Here is a 13,040-nt window from a genome sequence, read left to right as displayed (position 1 = left end):
GCCTGACTGTGTGCCGGGATCTGCCAGGGCTGCCACCAGCTGCACGGGTGAACAGACTCAGCAAGGTGCCACGGTGGCTTCCCACAGATCCACTCTCGGTGGACTCGGTCCAACGAACCGCTATCTCTGCCGTACAGGCCCCGTACAAATATACTCATTCACATACTGGAAAACGGGGTGTTTTTCAGAGCATCCAAGTTAGCTCACACTGTAAAAAAAGTCAGCACTGCGAAACGCAGTCGCTTCCTTCATCCAGGAGGCAGCGCGTCCTACTCGCTCCGCAACAAAGGAAGCGCTCCGCAGCGTCTCGCGGCCCGGCCCCTCACCTACGCACATGCGCAGATCGAGCCTCACGGAGGCCCGCGGTCCAGGCGCGCGTGACGTAGCGCCGTCCGCCGGTGCGTGATGACCCCAGAGCGTGCGTTCGGTGGCTCATAGGGTAAGATGGCGGCTGCTCCTTTGGAGGAGCGGGATTGAGAGAATCGGAGTAGGGAGACCAAACAGGAGAGACATTCCTGGCTCTGAAGACGAACGCTTTGCTGGCCGTTAGGAGCTCTGCTCAAAGCCAGACGGTGAGTGCGGCGGCGACACGGGACTGCTCGCCTGCAGCAGGCAGCGGCACTCTCCGCCATTTTCGGGCTCGGCCGTTGCGTGCTTTGAGGGCCTGGATGGGCGCCTGGGCACAGGTTGGAGGAACTGGGAGGATCGACCTCGGGGCGGCTCGTCGAGGCAGGTTCGAGCCTTATGGGAGGGGGCTGGAGGCTGGAGGCCAACCGGGAAAAGAGGCCATGGTAGAACTAAGGCCCTGACTGGGAGCGGTGGCGACGGGAAGACGTAAGTCAGGCCACAGTTAAGACGTGAAGTTTGGAGGGAAATGCATTTTAACTGAGGTTTGGGGCGGGAGTGGAAGGAGGTGGGCCGAGTTGAAGTGGTTGGTTGAAAGGGTCATGGGAAGTTAAGGTGAAATCTGCCAAACAGCTGAAGACTTAGCCGTGATGTTATCGTGGCTTGAAATCGGTGCTTATAACAAGGATGAGGCTACAGCTTGACAGGCAAAGCCCTGCTTTTTTGGAATAGTTGTATTTCTATTTGGTTTGTGCTAGATCCCTGTTTCTAATTTTAAGTTGTCTTCTTGCAACTAAGTAGTGAGGATCTCAGCATGCCTTCTTAAAAGAAATGACAATGAATGTTTGTACTTGGTTGTAACCCTTGGGATTAGTGGCCCCTTCCGGAGTGAGGAGGCGGCGGTGGCGGCAGGTCGGTAGGGAATTCCGTAATTGGATCTATTTAAATCAAATCAGAAAAATACGGGCTACTCGTAGAAAGCCTGTCGAGAATGTTTTGAAGTAGTTTCTACACACATGATCTTAAGTTGACTGTTCAGGAACTTTGGAAGACATTAGAATATGAACAAAAAGCCTGCACTGAAAGGAACAACTCTGGGGAGCATAGAGTTTACTTTTTAAGTACACTCTGGAGAGCTAATGCATGCTATATATACATATATATGTGTATATATATGTGTGTACATATATAGCCTGTGAACGTGGTGCAGTGGGAAACCTACTTAATTCAAACCTTTTAGTGACAGTCATGCTAGTTGTACCTCTTGTGGCATTTTTCTTTTCTTCGCCGTAATTGCATTTGACCCATTTTTTATTACTGTAAGATACTTTTGCATTTTTTGTCTCCTTGACCAGAAGAAGATAAAATATTGTATAGATTTGAGTTTTTGCTGAGACTTGAAGTTCCATATTTAGACTATCTTCTTGAAGCTTGCGGAGAAATTTTAACTTGTCTTTCCTGTGCTCCTGGGAAGAATTTTAGTAGAAAGTTGGCTTATGGCCTAGCGCGGTGGCTCACGCCTGTAATCCCAGCACTTTGGGAGGCCAAGGTGGGCAGATCACCCGAGGTCAGGAGTTCGAGACCAGCCTGACCAACATGGCGGAACGGAACCCCGTCTCTACTAAAAATACAAAAAATTAGCCAGATGCGGTGGCAGGCGCCTATAGTCCCAGCTAGTCGGGAGGCTGAGGCAGGAGAACGGCGTGAACCCGGGAGGCGGAGCTTGCAGTGAGCCAAAGATCGCGCCACTGCACTCCAACCTGGGCCACAGAGTGAAACTCTTGTCTCAAAAAAAAAAAAAAAAAAAAAAAGAATTACAAAAACACATTTCTAAGTGAAAATTTTTCACGTCGTAATCATAAAGCTTTACTGTAACCTTACTATCCTATTCTGAAATATGAAGCAGTTCAAACTTCAGCCATAATCAAATAATATTCTGTAATTCTTTTTTTTTTTTTGAGACGGAGTCTTGCTCTGTCGCCCAGGCTGGAGTGCAGTGGCGCAATCTCGGCTCACTGCAAGCTCCGCCTCCCGAGTTCACGCCATTCTCCTGCCTCAGCCTCTCCGAGTAGCTGGGACTACAGGCGCCCGCCACCACGCCTGGCTAATTTTTTGTATTTTTAGTAGAGACGGGGTTTCACCGTGGTCTCGATCTCCTGACCTCGTGATCCGCCCGCCTCGGCCTCCCAAAGTGCTGGGATTACAAGCGTGAGCCACCGCGCCTGGCGCTGTTTCTGTAATTCTTTAGAGCTTGTTTAGCAAAAAGTTTGGAATTTTACAAGTGTTTTTAGGTAAAGTATTTAGTTGGAGCCTGTAAATTATCAAATTATGTTTAATTGTCATAAACTGGTAAGTTGTTAAGCATGGATTTCAGATTTCTACAGGTTTCTACAAAACATTATTCCAAAAATTTTATTTCTGTTGAAACTTGTTGGTAAGAGATGTTAACTGTTTTGTTGGGATGATGAAAGTTTCTCCGTTGCTACAATGTGTGACAAGCTAGCTGCCTGCCCCTAGGTTTTTTTGTTTGTTTTGCTTTTGAGGAAGGTCTAGCTCCATCACTCTTGTTGGAGAGCTATGACGCGATCTCGGCTCACTGACATCCTGACTTCTGGAGCTCAAGCAATTCTCCTGCCTCAGTCTCCTAGCGGCTGGGACTACCAGGCACGGACAACATGCCCGGCTAATATGGTATTTTTTTGTGGGGACTGGTCTCGAGCCCGAACTTTTGGGCTCCAGTGATCTGCCCACCTCTGCCTACCAAAATGTTGGGACTACAGGAGTGAGCCATCACGCCCGACCAACTGACCACAATTTTAATACTTAAAAATATTTTGTCTCTAGCAGTGATTTAGATTCAAAGCTTTTCTGTGTGAAAATGATCTTCTTTTTTTTTTTTTGAGACTGAGTCGCTCCTTCGTCCAGACTGGATACTGTGGTGCGATCTTGGCTCACAGCAACCTGCTTCAGGGGATTCTCCTGTCTCAGCCTCCCTAGTAGCTGGGACTACCGGCATGCGCAACTATGCCCGGATAATTTTTTTTTTTTTTTTTTTTTTGAGACGGAGTCTTGCTCTGTCGCTAGGCTGGAGTGCAGTGGCGCGATCTCAGCTCACTGCAACCTCTGTCTCCCGGGTTCCAGCGATTCTCCTGCCCTAGCCTCCCGAATAGCTGGGACTACAGGCGCGGACCACCATGCCCAGCTAATTTTTTGTATTTTTAGTAGAGACGGGGTTTCACCATGTTGGCCCGGATGGTCTCGATCTCTTGACCTCGTGATCCGCCCTCCTCAGCCTCCCAAAGTGCTGGGATTACAGGCGTGAGCCACTGCACCTGGCCAATTTTTGTATTTTTTAGTAGAGACAGGGTTTCACCATGTTGGCTAGCTGGTCTCAAACTCCTGACCCCAAGTGATCCACCTGCCTGGGCCTCCCAAAGTGCTGGGATTACAGGCATGAGCCACCGCGCTCTGCTGAAAATGATTTTTCTTTGGTAACATTTATCTCCCCATTTCAAACCATTTACATTAGTCCTAGAGATTGAAGCTCTTCAGTGTATTGGAAAATCTGAGCGGTGCTACTCTCATCCTGTCTGGCCCTTAAACATTTTACTAATTTTCTGGTAGTGACTGACTTTCTAAAGTTGTGTTGTACCTTGTACTCATGATTTGCGTGCTTATAAATTCCCAGAGCTAGGTAGTATTGGAAAGGGCATGTATGGGTTTCAGCAGCAAACGGACCTAGGTTTGAATGCCAGGCTCACCATTAACTACCTTTTTTAAATTGGGTCAGTTAATTAAACTCTCTAAGCTTCAGTTTATTTGTATATAAGAATGTTAACTATAAAACCTAAAGGTAAAAAGGTGCCTCATATATAGTAGGCATTCCTTAAATGTTAACATTTTTTTTTTCTGTGATGAATTTAATTGGTGGGATCATTTTCAGTTTTAAACATTAACTCAAATATCTTTGTTGAAATTTACTGACAATCTCATTCCTCTGATAAATTAATTACTCCTTTCTCTGCTATTAAAGCATTTTGTATATATCTTTAATGCATTTTGACTATACCTTCTCCACTACTTTGTGAGTACTTTGGTTTTTAGTTTGTTTGTTTGTTTATTTTCTGAGACAGGGTCTCACTTTGTCACTCAGGCTGGAATACAGTGGCATGATCACAGCTCACTGTAGCCTCTAATTCCTAGACTCAAGCCATCCTCCCGCTTCAGCCTTTCAAAGTCTTGGGAGTCATGAGCCACTGCTGCCAGCTCTTTGTGAGCACGTTGAAGACGTGCTGTAGTACCTTATATTTTTGTATTCCTAAAACCTAGGCATTATACAAATTGAAGAATGAATTTTCTACAAAAATTCCCCTCATGACTCTACTGGGATCCGTATTTCAACACAGACTTGGTTTATTTCTGATCTTTGGCTGTTGCTTATTAACTCTTTAAAGGCCTGGATTGTATTCTCCTTCCTTTCACACTATTCCTATTCTGTTCAGTCCTCAAAATCCAGCTAAATCCAATTAATGAGGTCTTCAGTGACTCTCATTTATCCATAACTTGTTTAGTTAGGCTAGTGTCTGTGTGACTGCCTTCTGTTACTTTGTGTCCCATTAGTACCTGCCTCTATGCCTTATCATTTTGAGCAGATCCTTGAGTGGGATGATACATGCAAAACTGTGCTTTAGGCAGTTTGTTGTTATAGGCACCTGCTCTCTACTCTGTTTGCTGCTCAACTTAGTAGGTGGAGGAGCAATTTTCCTTTTTTGGTATATGGAATATTCTGGTAACTTTTTTGCAACTTTAAGAAATTTCAAGCCAGGCGCAGTGGCTCACGTCTGTAATCCCAGCACTTTGGGAGGCCGAGGCAGGTGGATCACCTGAGGTCAGGAGTTCAAGACCAGCCTGGCCAACATGGTGAAACCCCATCCCTACTAAATACAAAAAAAATTAGCCCGGCGTGGGGGCACATGCCTGTAATCCCAGCTACTTGGAAGGCTGAGAGGCAAGAGAATCGCTTCAACCTTGGAGGTGGAGGTTGCAGTGAGCTGAGATTGCGCATTGCACTTCAGCCTGGGCAACAAGAGTGAAAACAACTAAAGAGAGGCTGGGCGCAGTGGTTCACGCCTATAATCCCAGCACTTGGGAGGCTGAGGCGGGCAGATCACCTGAGGTCAGGAGTTTGAGACCAGCCTGGCCAACATTGTGTAACCTTGTCTCTACTAAAAATACAAAAATTAGCCGGGTGTGGTTGCGCATGCCTGTAGTCCCAGCTACTCGGGAGACTGAGGTATGAAAATCGCTTGAACCCAGGAGGTGGAGGTTGTAGTGAGCTGAAACTGCGCCACTGCACTGCAGCCTGGGCAACAGAGTGAGACTGTCTCAAAAAAAAAAAAAAAAGAAAAAAGAAAAACAACTAAAGAGATGATGAGACACTGTATGCATTTTAATTTATTTTATTAATATTTTTTATTTAAAATTTTAAAATTTTGTTTATTTTGAGACAGGGTCTTATTCTGTCATCAGGTTGGAGTGCAGTGGCACAATCACAGCTCACTGTAGCCTCAACCTCCCAGCTCAAGCAATCTGCCCACCTTGGCCTCCCAAAGTGCTAGGATTACAGGGATGAGCCACCATACCTGCCTTTTTTTTTTAAAAAAAAAATAAGTTTATTCTTAAATGTGCAATAGACTCCAGCTTCAAGACGACACTTCATTCCAGCTATAGGTGGCAAAAGATATCATGGCAGGGAATACAGATGTTTAAATACAAATGAAATCAAGGGTCACCATCGCTTCAGGCACAGGGCACAGCTTACTTTCGGCCAGATTTTTAAATTCCACCTGTGGCCGGAGCCCCTTCCTGGAGGCTTTCGCTTTTAGCTCCTTGTGTTTCTTTTGTTCCTTTTCTTGTTTCTGCTTGAAAGCCTTATTCATCTTCTTGGCTTGCTTTTTGGGCAGTTTCAAGGGGTTCTTCTTGCCACCTTTGAGGCCGGACCTGGCACCTGCTGTCCCTTCCTGACTCTGTCACCACAAACAGCTAGCTTCATCTTTTTAAAGAATGTTCCATATTTTGGAATTTCTTGTTGTATGCTTAAAATGTCATGTATTTTGTTTCTCAATTCCCATTGTTTCTCTATTCCTTTTATTTCCTGTAAACTGGAAGTTATATCTAGAGAGGTTTGACTAAATTTGGGTCAAATATTTTTGGCAAAAATACTTCATAGAGGCCAGGTGCAGTGGCTCACGCCTGTAATCCCGGCACTTTGAGAGGCTGAGGCAGATGGATTGCTAGATCCCAGGAGTTCAAGACCAGCCCGGACAATTTGGCAAAACCGTCTCTACTTTAAAAAAAAGAAAAAAATAACGCCGGGTTTGGTGACCTGCGCCTGTAGTCCCAGCTACTTGGGAGGTTGAGACAGGAGGATGGCTTGAGCCAGAGAGGTGGAGGTTGCAGTGAGCCAACATCCTGCTGCTGTACTCCAGCCTAGACGACAAGAGAACCCTGTCTCAAAAAAAAAAGAAAAACTTCACGGGTGATGATATGTGATTTCTATTGTGAGGATATACGTCTAGCTATGAGCCCTCAATAAGCTGGTAGGGACTGCCAGATGTTAGCTTGCGTTATTTACAATGCCAAATTTACTTGGTTAATGTGTCCATTGGATTTCTTCATCAAAGAGATATATTTTTCCCTTTGCAATTATACTTGATCTATGGGGCGATAACTTTAGCATCATGTGAGTACCTCACTTCTCAAAATATTTTTCACTTAATGATTATTAGCTGAGTCATTTATTGGGGGTTTTCTAATTTTGTTATTTGTTTACATTCATTAACTTTTCTGTAATAAAGAGCTTTTGCTTTCCCCTTTCGTGTTTAAATGTTTAAATTTTGAAATAAATATGAACTAACAGAAGAGTTGAAAGAATAGTTCAAAGAACTCCTATGTACTTTTTATTCTGATTCACCCATTTTTAATATTTTGTCACATTTGCTTTATTCCTCCCTCCCTGCCTCCCAGCCCCTCATGTATTATTTTCTGAGCCACTTAGTATTATTCACAGATACGCACTTCCCCGCCCAAGAACAAGTTTGTTAAGTACCCGCAGTGTTAACTAATTTTGGACATTGAACATTTATATAGTATCAAAAATTCATACTCCAGTTTCTCTAGTTGTCTCAGTAACATCTCACAGAATTTTTCTTTCTCTAATCCAGTATCCAATCTAGATATTTCTTTTCTTTTTTTTTTGAGACAGAGTCTCGCTCTGTCGTCCAGGCTAGAGTGCAGTGGCGCGATCTTGGCTCACTACAAGCTCCACCTCCAGGGTTCACGCCATTCTCCTGCCTCAGCCTCCCGAGTAGCTGGGACTACAGGCGCCCGCCACCATGCCTGGCTAATTTTTTGTATTTTTAGTAGAGACGGGGTTTCACCGTGTTAGCCAGGATGGTCTCGATCTCCTGACCTTGTGATCCGCCCTCCTCGGCCTCCCAAAGTGCTGGGATTACAGGCGTGAGCCACCGCACCCGGCCCCAATCTAGATATTTCATATCTCTTTAGTCTTTAAGCAGGAGCAGGTTTTTGGCCCTTGTTGCTTTTGGTCTTTTTTTTTTTTTTTTTTTACAGGGTCTCACTTGGTTGCCCAGGCTGGAGTGCAGTGGCAAGATCATAGCTGCCTGCAGCCTGGAACTCCTGGCCTCAAGTGATTCTCTTCCTCAGTCTCCCAAGCACCTGGGGCTAACCCCAGTTAATTTGAGGGCTCCTTTGCTTTTTTGGCAAAACAATAACCCAAGTCCTTCTTGTCTTTTCGTTTCCTTTTGTATCTTCCCATTTCTCCAAGGAGCCCCACTTCTTTTGGTAGAAAATATTATTTATAAACCAGGATTTGGATGCTTGGTGGTATATGCATTTGCTTGTAGGCCCTTTTCAGTGGACAGAGCTAGAAAACATGATTTTAAAAATCATCAGCTTACACTGGTATTTTATTTTATTTTATTTATTTTTTGAGACAGTCTCCCTCTGTCACCCAGGCTTGAGTACAGTTGTGCAGTCTCGGCTCACTGCAACCTCTGCCTCCTGGGTTGAAGCGATTCTTGTGCCTCAGCCTCCCGAGCAGCTAGGATTACAGGCGTCTGACTAACTTTCATATTTTTAGTAGAGATGGGGTTTTACCATGTTGGCCAGGCTGGTCTCGAACTCCTGGCCTGAAGTGATCCACTCGCTTTGGCCTCTCAAAGTGTTGGGATTACAGACGTGAGCCACTGTGCCTGGCCTACGTTGGTATTTTAAATTCCTAATCGAAGTTAACATTAGTGGCATTTCCTACACAGAAAACAGATTCAGATTTATAATGCCAGTATTTTACTAACAATAACCCTACCAAGTGCAGTTTTTTTTCCAATCCTCTTTTTTCTTAGCGTATACTGCATTAAAGATGAACTTTGTTCAAAAGTTACTTGAAATAACATTTTTCTGCTTGTTTGTTGAATTTGTTTGATTATCAAATTTAACAGTTTTTGTTTGTATTCATTATTAGGGTTTGCTTTTTCTCCCTCTTAATTTAGTTGTTTTGTTTGTTTGTTTTTGAGACAAGATCTCAATCTGTTACCTAGGCTGGAGTGGAGTGGTGCAGTTTTGGCTCCCTGTAGCCTCAACCTCCCGGGTTTAGGTGATCCTCCCACCTCAGCCTCCCAAGTAGCTGGAACTACAAGTGCGCATCACCATGCCTGGCTAATTTTTTGTATTTTTTGATATAGTCTGGGTTTTGCCATGTTGCCCAGTCTAGGCTCGAACTCCTGGGGTCATCGGATCCTCCCTCCTCAGGCTCCCAAAATACTAGGATTACAAGGCATGAGCCACTGCACCCAGCCATAATTTAGTTTTTTTAATACGTTATTTACATGGTTTAAAATTTACTGAAAAAAATTTTTTAAGTACCTGTGACCCAGAAGGAATAAAATTAAATACTATGTTGAAAAAGTACTGGCTGGGCATGGTGGCTCATGTCTGTAATCCCAGCACTTTGGGAAGCCGAAGGGGGGGGGGGGGGGGGCAGATCACCTGGGGTCAGGAGTTCGAGACCAGCCTGGCCAACATGGTGAAAACCCATCTCTACTAAAAATACAAAAACTAGCCAGGCATGGTGGCACATGCCTGTAATCTCAGCTACTTTGAAGGATGAGGCAGGAGAATTGCTTGCACCCGGGAGACGGAGGCTGAAGAAAAAATAGTTAAGTCTTGCTTCTGTCTCTGAGCTCTGGAGTTCACTCCAGTTTTTACTGTGTGTATTCTTATTTTCACATTCTTAGAAGAAAGTTGGCATGCTGTATATGCTTGTGACACTTGATTTTTTTTTTTTTTTTTATAAATTGTGATAAATGCATAGCAAAATTTTAGTCTTAATTTTTTTTTTTTTTTTGAGTTGGAGTCTTGCTCTCTCCTCGAGGCTGGAGTGCAGTGGCATGATCTCAGCTCACTCCTGGGTTCAAGTGATTCTCCTGCCTCAGCCTCCTGAGTAGCTGGGACTACAGGTGCATGCCACCACACCTGGCTAATTTTTGTATTTTTAGTAGAGATGGGGTTTCACCATGTTGGTCAGGGTGGTCTGGAATTCCTGACCTCAAGTGATCTGCCTGCCTCAGCCTCCCAAAGTGCTGGGATTATAGGCAGGAGCCACTGTGCCTGGCCTTAACCATTTTTTTGAGATGGAGTTTCACTGTGTCGCCCAGGCAGGAGTGCAGTGGCACGATCTCGGCTCACTGCAGCGTCCACCTCCTGGGTTCAAGCAATTATCCTGCCTCAGCCTCCCGAGTAGCCGGCACTACAGGTGTGCATCACCACGCCCGGTTAATTTTTTTTTTTTTATTTTTTTTTATTTTTATTTTTTTGAGACGGAGTCTTTCTCTGTCCCCCTGGCTGGAGTGCAGTGGCGCGATCTCGGCTCACTGCAAGCTCCACCTCCCGGGTTCACGCCATTCTCCTGCCTCAGCCTCCCAAGTAGCTGGGACTACAGGCGCCTGCCAACACGCCCGGCTAATTTTTTTTTGTATTTTTAGTAGAGATGGGGTTTCACCGTGTTAGCCAGGATGGTCTCGATCTCCTGACCTTGTGATCCGCCCACCTCGGCCTCCCAAAGTGCTGGGATTACAGGCTTGAGCCACCGCGCCCGGCCAACGCCCGGTTAATTTTTTGTATTTTTAGTAGAGATGGGATTTCACCGTCTTGGCTAGGCTGGTCTTGAACTCCTGACCTCAAGTGATCCACATGCCTCTGCCCCACAAAGTGCTGAGATAGGCATGAACCACTGCACCTGGCTCATAATGTAATTCTGTTTTTAACATTTTTGAAGAACCTCTATACTGTTTTTCATAGTGATTGTACTATTTTTGTTGTTGTTGTTGTTTTGTTTGTTTGTTTTTAGCGACAGGGTCTCACTGTGTTGCTCAGGCTGGTCTTCGCCTCAAAGTGATCCTCCCACCATGGCCTCCCAAAGTGCTAGGATTACAGGTGTGAGCCATCGTGCCCAGCCTCATTGTACCATTTTACAGTCAGTACACAATGGTTCCAATTTCTTCATATTCTCACCAACAGTTATTATTTTCTGTGTGTGTGTGTGTTTTTCCTCTGAGAAAAGGTCTCCTTCTGTTACCCCTGCTGGAGTACAGTGGTATAATCATAGCTCACTGTGCCTCAACCTCACGGGCTCAAGCAAACCTCCTGCCTTAGCCTCCCGAGCAGCTGGGACAACAGGTGTGTGTCACCATGCCTGGCTAATTTTGTTTTTCTTCTCTCTCTTTTTTTTTTTTTTCCTAGAGACAGGGTCTCACTATGTTGTCTGTCCTGGCTGGTCTCAAACTCCTGGGCTCAATCTTCCCACTTCGGCCTCCCGAAGTGCTGAGATTACAATAGGCATGAGCCACCATGCCCATCCTAAAGTTTTACAACCCAATAATAGTAATATTCCATCACTACAGCTATCATTGAGTTTCAGAAGTTAGACTATTAAAAGTTTCAGTAAAGAGCTTTAACCAGTTTATTGTGGAAATACTGTGTACACAATTATTTTTTGTAAAAGGAAGGAGATTTCTGTCTTAGATAGCTTTAACAAAGTTTCAGTTTCATATACAGGAATAGATTTAAATTAAAACTCAGGGCCAAGTACAGTTTACAGAAATAGGCTTTGTAAGGTCTATGGTTTTATTATTATTTTTTTCCCTCTGCAATTCCTTCATAACATTTGAATTTTTTTGCTTGTTGGTTTTTTTTTTTTTTTTTGAGACGGAGTCTCACTCTGTTGCCCAGGCTGGAGTGCAGTGGTGCGATCTCTGCTCACTGCAAGCTCCGCCTCCCGGGTTCATACCATTCTCCTGCCTCAGCCTCCCGAGTATATTTGGGACTACAGGTGCCCTCCACCACGCCCAGCTAATTTTTCTGAATTTTTTTTAGTAGAGACGGGGTTTCACCATGTTAGCCAGGATGGTCTCCATCTCCTGACCTCGTGATCGGCCTGCCTCAGCCTCCCAAAGTGCTGGGATTACAGGCGTGAGCCACTGCGCCCAGGCTTGCTTCTTGTTTTTAAGGAAAAAGATTATTGTTAAGTGTTGACGGTGATTTCGGATCAGAAGCTGTAATTTTTATGATTCCCATCTCAGTTGATGGGCATTAGGATTGTTTTCACTTTTTGATTATGAATAACGCTTCTGTAAACATTCGTGTACAAATATTTGTGTGGACATAATGCTTTCAGTTCTCTTGGGAATTTACCTAGGAGTAGAATTGCTGGGTCACATGGTATTTTGACATTTAACATTTGAGGAAATTCTTGACTATTTTCCCACCTAACTTTCAGTTTATCTTATGCCTAACAACCACTATTCTTTTGTAATCCAGATAGACTTGTCATGAGGGTTACTGTTTCTCCACATTCTCACTAACACTTCTTATTTTCCCTCTTTTTGACCATAGCCATCCCAGTGGATGTTAAGTGTTATCTCATTGTGGTATTCGTTTATTTACATATTTTAGAGATGGGGTCTCACTCTGTTGCCCAGGCAGGAGTGCAGGTGTGATCACAGTGCACTGCAGCCTCGAACTCTTGGGCTCAAGCAATCCTCCTGCCTGACCTCCAGCAGGAGGTGGTTCGAGTAGCTGGAACCACTGTTCCTGGTGCTCATCGTGGTTTTGTTTTGCATTTTTTAATCGATGCTGGAATCTTTTCCTGTGCTTATTGTCATTTGTATATCTTCCTTTTTTTTTTTTTTTTTGAGATAGAGTCTCACTCTGTTGCCCAGGCTGGAGTGCAGTGGTGCGATCTCACTGCAACCTCTGCCTCCCGGGTTCAAGCGATTCTCCTGCCTCAGCCTCCTGAGTAGCTGGGGTTACAGGTGCCTGCCACCATGCCCGGCTAATTTTTGTATTTTTAGTAGATACGGGGTTTCGCCATGTTGGCCAGGCTGGTCTTAAACTCCTGACACCAAGTGATCCACCTGCCTTGGCCTCCCAAAGTGCTGGGATTACAGGCGTGAGCCACCGTATCCAGCTTGTATATCTTCTTTGGAGAAATAACTATTCACATTCTTTGCCCATTTAAGAAATTGGGTTATTTCTTGTTATTATTGAGTTTTAAGAGTTCTTTGTATATTCTGGATGCAAGTCTCATCAGATACATGATTTGCAGAAATTTCCCCCCT

At 44.6% G+C, this 13,040-nt stretch overlaps 1 protein-coding gene across 2 annotated transcripts in view; it reads left to right on the top strand.

Moving 5' to 3' along the window:
• The first annotated feature begins 350 nt into the window (after positions 1 to 350).
• The window catches only part of WDR33 (WD repeat domain 33), a 103,656-nt gene continuing 90,966 nt past the window's right edge, over positions 351 to 13,040 (top strand). Inside the window, exon 1 of one of the 2 annotated variants that reach the window (XM_055261460.2) lies at positions 351 to 572. The gene's annotated coding sequence lies outside the window, so the exon portion shown is untranslated. The remainder of the gene's footprint in view (positions 573 to 13,040) is intronic. The other variant, XM_055261461.2, reaches the window with a different exon arrangement.

Source organism: Symphalangus syndactylus, chromosome 22 (assembly GCF_028878055.3).
Source record: "Symphalangus syndactylus isolate Jambi chromosome 22, NHGRI_mSymSyn1-v2.1_pri, whole genome shotgun sequence".
NCBI classification, from domain to species: domain Eukaryota; kingdom Metazoa; phylum Chordata; class Mammalia; order Primates; family Hylobatidae; genus Symphalangus; species Symphalangus syndactylus.
This window is presented reverse-complemented; position numbering and strand designations above follow the sequence as displayed.